Consider the following 7,421-nt stretch of genomic DNA (forward strand, 5'->3'; position numbering starts at 1 on the left):
ACACTATAGAAACTAAGGAGGTGTGATTACTATGCCAACCTTCACCCCGATTGTCTCCTGACCTCATTACTTCTCTTCCCCTGTTCATGGGGGTGGGGGTGGGGAGTAAAGCCATTATTTTATAATCATGAGATTTAGAGCTGGAAAAAACCCTTAAGAGATCATACTTAGCACAGTGCCTGGCACATAGTCAGTGCTTAATAAAGACGTGTCAATTGACTAATGCAGCCCCCTCATTTTACAGAGGGTATCATGGTCCTGATGACCCTGTGTTCCTTTCCAGGTAAGGAATTCAGATATCATGGCCCATCAGAGAGAGTGATGGAATAGTCAGCAAGGTCTGGGTTCAAATCTTCCATCTCATACTTAGTTGTATGACACTGGGCAAGTCACTTACTCTCCAACAACTCCTTTGGACTCATTTACTAAGCCCTAGGGCTGTGTTGAGATCTGCCTTGGTGAAAAGAAGTCCCTCCTTCCTGCATCTGCATTCAGGGGCAAAGAGTGGCATTTTGACCTCCAGTCTAAAGGTTCTAGGTCCCCATTTCCCCCGGGGTAGTGATTGTTCTGACTGCTGAGACTCAGCCCCGGTCCTCTCCTCCACTCCTACTTAAGGTCTGGCAACCATCACTAGGTTGTTGGCACAGATTTGAGGGGCTTTGTAGGACTCATTCAAGTGTACGTATATATGTCATTACAATGACTGAAGTGAATTGCAGGTGAAGGAAAATCAGAAGGTTCTTTCACAGATGTGAAAAAAATCCAGATTCTACTGGCATACATGGCAATCACTTTGCCTTCTCCTTGGTTACTACTAGTTTCTTTGCATTTTGTGCATTCATTTATTCATTCTTTCTTTCTTTCACATATTCATTCAATATTTATCAAACACTGGCGCTTAGAGCTATAACTAGCAATTTTCATGCCACTTAAACTTCACAAAACAGATCCTCCAATTAGCTTCTCAAGACAAATTCCATTGGTGGGGGAGGGGAAAACAACAGAGTAAGGCTGGAGCTGAAGGAGTTAACCTAGAGTGTGGGCAGCGTGGGCAGCTGGGGAAGGAAGAAAGCCATCTGCTAACTTCCTACTTTAACTAATGTTGCTTGCTTCCTAGAAAAGCGTCTGGGGGTAGAGGGAGAGAGCTAGTGAGGTTCTAAGCTCAATTGTTCTCTTCTCCTAAAGGGCTGGCCATTAGGACTCTCTAAATGTTGATGCCGTGGTCCCCATGCTCTAGTTATAGCTCTTTGGGGAAGATATTGGGGGTACAGTGGAAAGAGAACTGGAGTTGGAGACAAAACTTGGGTTCAATATTCAACGTACTTAGCTAGCTTTATGACTATAGGCCAAGTCACATCACCCTTGGAGCCTCTCCAATAAGCAAATACTCAAATTGATTTGCCATCTTATCAATGTGGATGTCTCCTCTGCTGACCAAGATGGCAACCTATCTGTGCTGGCTGGGTCTGTGTGATTCTTGTCTGTATCCTCCCATATGTTCCTCACAGGGGGTTTACCCAACTTGCCAGGGATCCTTCCTTAATTTCTCTGAAAATTGAAAAGATGCCAGCAAAGCACATGGTTTGTCCACTGGTCTCAACACATGACTAGCCCGTCCTTTTTGATTCTACATTTCTCTGATGACTTTCTTTATTTCAGTTCTTTTTCTTGGCTCCTTATTTGTTACATACCACAACCTGCAACCTGGGTATTAAAAAGATGTGCCTTTGTTTCCAAGAGTTCTGTAATTTTCCAACAGCAATCCAGGCAGCTCTTGTCTTCTTGTTTGATTTTGGATCCAATTCGTCAATCACAATAAATATTAGGCGCCTACTATGTGCCAAGCATTGTTGTTCATTTGAATTGTCTGTTCAAGGAGATAATGATGGATGAGGTCTACGGGTCATCCATCTAACTCATGCCACAATCAGGACAATGGCAGGCATTTTTCATCCACTTAGCTTTTCCTGTGACTGGTCAGGCCAAACTCTGTTGAGACATTACAGATCTTTTCCAAGAATCTCCACAGGGGTTCAAGATTTGATGCAACCAGCCAGTTATTACCTGGTACATTTCACCATCGAAAGGAAATGCCTCTTCACCATGGACTCTAGTCTACATTTGATGCATCATCTGACAATTATCATCCCATGGTCATCAAACAAGGTGCTTTCTATTATATTTTTCAAAGAATCTTGAATAATTTTGTATTAATATGGCCTTAGGCTTTTTCCAGGCCTTTAAAATCTTCCTGTTTTTTAGATATGTGTCTTGTGAATCAACCCCTCGATATACTCAGAATCAACCAATCAACAAGCAGTTATTAAGTGAGTGTGAGGCTCTGGGTATACAAAGACAAAAATGAAAATGGCCCTGCCCTCAAGGAGCTTATATTTGCCACTCACCTCCTGACAGAGGTGATAAGATTCAAGATGTCAAAGGAGACATACACTTTTTTGATGTGGACAACAGAGGAATTCATTTTGATTGGCTGCATATGATGAGTGGTAAAGATAGTGAGAAGGGAAGAAGAGAAACCTTTTGGTGAATGGTGGTGAACGGTACGTTTTTTTTGGTATAACGTAAGGCAAGGACTCAGCTGACAGGGTGCTGGAAGGCGCTTGAGAAGAGGTTTCCAATTGTTGTGGTGAATGAGACCCAATTTGCTAGGGAAAAGTAGAAGAATTGCCTTATAGTGGTGAGGGTCCAGTTGAAATTAGAAAACAAATTTGTGGTGGACAGTCAGCACAATGTCATTACTTCCTCCAGCTCTGTTCAGCAACATGTGAGTAGGATAGAAAAAGTAAGATGGGGGGAGGTTGGGTAAGAGTAAGGGTGGGTCTTAGCAAGGGGCAGTCAGTGGTAGGATAAGAAGGGAAGGGATTTTAGGAGAGGATAGTGTAGAGTTGAGCTGGTTCACCAAGAGGCTGAGGTTGGGAAGAGAGGAGAGAAGAGCCATAGGAGGGGAGTGATGGCCTGAGAAAGTACTAAAGGGTGAAGAGATTGGCGCTCATGATGATGACAAAGAACAGGATTAGGGACAGTAGGGTACAGTAAGGCATCAAGTTGAAATTACAATAGATTTTGATTAATTTCAGAGTTCTTGAACATGGAAGTGGAACATTTGTGAGTAATTCTAAGATGAATGGTATGACCATCTTTGTGAAGTGGGATTTGAGTAGATTGAAGAACTGAGTAGTTCGGGTATTTGAGGTCTCTTGAGGGTATCTTGAGGTCCCCTAGAATGAGAGCAGGAGTTGCATTTGAGAGGAAGACTATGATCCAGGCACTAAAGTTATTGAGGAAGTAGAGAAAACTGAGGAAGTAGAGGGTCAGTAGATAATGACCTCCAGAATCTGGACAGGGAATTAAATTGGGACCAAAACTCATAAACTTTAAAGGACAGAGTGGTGGCAGTAGAGGGTGAGTCTGAAGTGGCAATGGGGAGCAAGGAGCATCTTGACCCTCCCATCACACCAAGTGACTTGAAGGGTATGAGACAAAGAGCAGCCAATCCTGGAAAAGGTGGCCAGGGATGCCGAGTCATCTGGAGGGAACCAGGTCTCAGTGAAGGCCAGAAGAGGGAATTCTGCTGACTCCAACATGGATCATGTCCACGTAAACTTCACCTGGCACACTTGCTTTTCCCACCTTTGTTCTCTTTAGTGACATCTTTATCTCTTCTATAGGTACATCAGGATTGTAAAGTTAGCATTCAAGCATGAATTCACAGCTCAATTGTCTTTAATAGGGTAAAAAAAAATTCATCAAAATCTTTGCAGATCTTTTCCATTTTCCTTCCACTTACTGTCCTTCCATTTTCATCCTTAGATGTTCTCAGGTTGACTTTGCTCAGTTGGGTCTCTAATTAAGTTCGCTTTAAACCAGTTTTATTTTCCATTGCTTAGTTCCATTTTATGAAGTGATACGGTTCATAATCATCAATCATGCTTTCCTATAAGATTTTGCAAGTGAGATTATATTCTAAACCAGTATGGCCCTTGGCTGCCATGTCTCAAAGTCCAAGTGATCATGTCACACCCTGACTCCTTACACTCCAGTGACTCCCTATTACCTGTAAGATCAAATATAAATCCTGAGTTTGACACTTAAAGCTCATTACAATCTGGCCCCTTCCTGCCTTTCCAGTCATTTTATACATTATTCCACTCCACGCACTGTTGAAACCCAGTCAAACTGGCCTACTCATTTCACACCCACAAGGCTCTATCTCTCATCCCTTCTCCTGGCTATCCTTATGGCATTCCCTCTTCATCTCTATCTCTTGGAATCCCTAGTTTCCTTCAAGACTTTGGGCATGTTCTATCTTCTCTCCAGAAAGCCCTCCTGATTCCCCACCTCCAACTCTAGTACTCTCTAGCACCAAACTGTCATGTATTCATTTTATATGTATATATGTATATGTATGTATGTATGCATGTATGTATGTGGAACCGAGCAATGGAAGACCTATCCTCTCATCACGTTCAGCTTGCTCTCGCCACTGACAGCCCATGTCGAAGAGGCTAGGGAGCATGTCTCTAAATGGAATGGCCTCCCCCCAATTTAAACCATTCCAACTTGTTTCAGGCCTCATTACCAAGTGAAGGGGGGACCTTTGATCAGCTGGTGAAATGAAAATGAGGATGCTTAGAAAAGAAAATAAATGAATGACTCAGTCCCTTTCTCCTTCCTTGGTGGCGAGCAAAGAAGATGAGGTGTTTTGGGTTTCCCCTTCCTATATGTGGGTATATGCATATGTTCAGAGACATACACAAATATATGTATATTTACATGCGCATGTACATATACTTTTGTGTGTATACATATAATTTATAAAATATATAAAAATTGCATTAAAAAGTTTAACTGATGTAAACTAATTACCAGAGCAAGGAGACCGAAAGGGCTTTAAAAACCATAGTCAATCAATCGACAAGCAGAGATGCCCATATGGATGTCTCTCCTCCAGCTAGCTTGGAAGCTCCTTGTAGGAAGGGACTCTTTCACCTTGGTCTTTGTATCCCAGCACTCAGCACACAGTAAGGTCTGTGACTTTAAATTTTTGTAATCATTGCTTATGTCCTTCTTCCACCCATGCCCCCTTTTTCATCATTAATAACTTTTTAAAATAAATAAGGGGTGGAGGGAATGAGCATTTATTAAGTGACTGCTATGTTGCCAGGCACTCTGCTAAGCACTTAACAAAAATTATCTCATTTGATAATTTGATAGGTCCGGATGTAGTGGTTAGAATCACATGGCCTATCTTTTTCTCATTTTTATTTTCCTAGCTTTGTCATATCTGGTTCTCTGCCCTAAGTACATGGTATGACTGTACACAGATGGCTGATTCATAGAAAACTCCCGCATCTACAACAAGTTGTTTCCTGTCTGTTAAAATATAAGCAATTTCATCTTGATGTGGTTAGTCAGGGCTGGGTATACCCAGTATATGCCAATTTTTTTTTTTCTGAAGAAGATACTCATGATCTAGAAGCAGGAGGCTTCTGTGGAGGCCACCAGTCTTTGGCCTCTCTCATTCCTTTCTTCTGATCTATATTTTCCAAAATGTTTCTAAATCCATCGTTCCCTGTTTCCACCTCTGCACCGATGTCGTTGAATAGCAAAGCACATGAGGTTCAACGTGGATGCCATAGAAAATTCCTCACTGAATTTCTCAATTTCATTTCCTACCAACAGTGTTTGTTTGCACACAAGCTACATTTGTTCACAGAAGTGTTTCTGCCAATACTTATCACAAATCCTGCAATATGGGATGACCAAATGTCCTATGAAGTGACTTTAGAAATATATAGTATAAATAGTAGAACAAAATATATAGTAGCACATATTGTACAGTATATATAATATAAACATTAACATAAATAATAGAACAAAAAAGAATGTCATACATTCAGCTGTGAATCTCTATTAAATATAATTATGGACTTAATGCTATTATGATTCTATTTTAAATATACAATAAATTCAACATGTAGCTTTCAAAGCTGTCCTACAAGAAGAATTTATGACCAAACAAGAGATAGAGAATATTATGAAATACAAAATGGATAATTTTGATTACATTAAATTGAAAAGGTTTTGCACAAACAAAGCCAATGCAACCAAGTTTAGATGGGAAGCAGAAAGCTGGGAAATAATTTTTAGAGTCAGTGTTTCTGATAAAGGCCTCATTTCTAAAATATATAGAGAACTGAGTCAAACTTACAAGAATACAAGTCATTCCCCAATTGATAAATGGTGAAAGGATATGAACAGGAAGTTTTCAGATGAAGAAATTAAAGCTATCTATAGTCAGATGATAAAATGCTCCAGATCACTATTGATTAGAGAAATGCATTAGAGAAATTAGAGAGAGATTAGATAAATCTGAGGTACCACCTCACACCTATCAGATTGGCTAATATGACAAAAAAGAAAAATAATAAATGTTGAAGAAGAGGAGGGAAAATTGAAACACTAATGTATTGTTGGTAGTTTTGTGAACTGATCCAACCATTCTGGAGAGCAATTTGAAAGTATGCCCAAAGGCCTATAAAACTGTGCATATGCTTTGATCCAGCAATACCACTACTGTATCCCAAAGACAGCATAAAAAGGAGAAAGGATCTACATATACAAAAATATTTATAGCAGCTCTTTTTGTGGTGGCAAAGAATTGGAAATTGAGAGGATGCCCATCAATTGGGGAATGACCGAACAAGTTGTGGTTTATGAATGTAATAGAATACTATTGTGCTATAAGAAATGATGAACAGGCAGATTTCAGAAAAACCTGGAAAGACTTGTATGGACTGATGCTGAGTGAAGTGAGTAGAACCAAGAGAACATTGTACACAGTAACAGCCATATTGTGCAATGACTGACTTTGATAGACTTAGCTCTTCTCAGCAATGCAAGAATCGAAGACAGCTCCAAAAGACTCATGATAGAAAATGCTATCCACATCCAGAAAAAGAACTATGGAGTCCAGAAAAAGAACTATGGAGTCTGAATACAGATCGAAGCATACTATTTTCTCTCCCTTTTTTTCTTTCTTGTGGTTTTTCCCTTTCGTTCTGATTGTTCTTTCACAACATGACTAATGTGGAAATATGTTTAATATGATTGTACATGTACAGCTTACATCAGATTGCATGCCATTTTGGGGAGGGGGGGAGGGAAGGGAGGGAGAAAATAATTTGGAACTCAAAATCTTATAAAAGTGAATGTTGAAAACTAAAAATAAATAAATGAATAATTAAAAAAATTAAGCTGTTCTACTTGTGTCTGAGATTCTTTCTAGCCTTCCTCTTCCTCCCTTTTGTACATTTTTTAAAAATGCTTCAATGACACTTTTTTCTTTTTAAATTTTTCTTTTTTGACTATCCTATCCCTAACATCCCTCTTCCTTCAAC

Source organism: Vombatus ursinus, unplaced genomic scaffold (assembly GCF_900497805.2).
Source record: "Vombatus ursinus unplaced genomic scaffold, bare-nosed wombat genome assembly UNPS02014181.1, whole genome shotgun sequence".
Lineage (NCBI taxonomy): Eukaryota > Metazoa > Chordata > Mammalia > Diprotodontia > Vombatidae > Vombatus > Vombatus ursinus.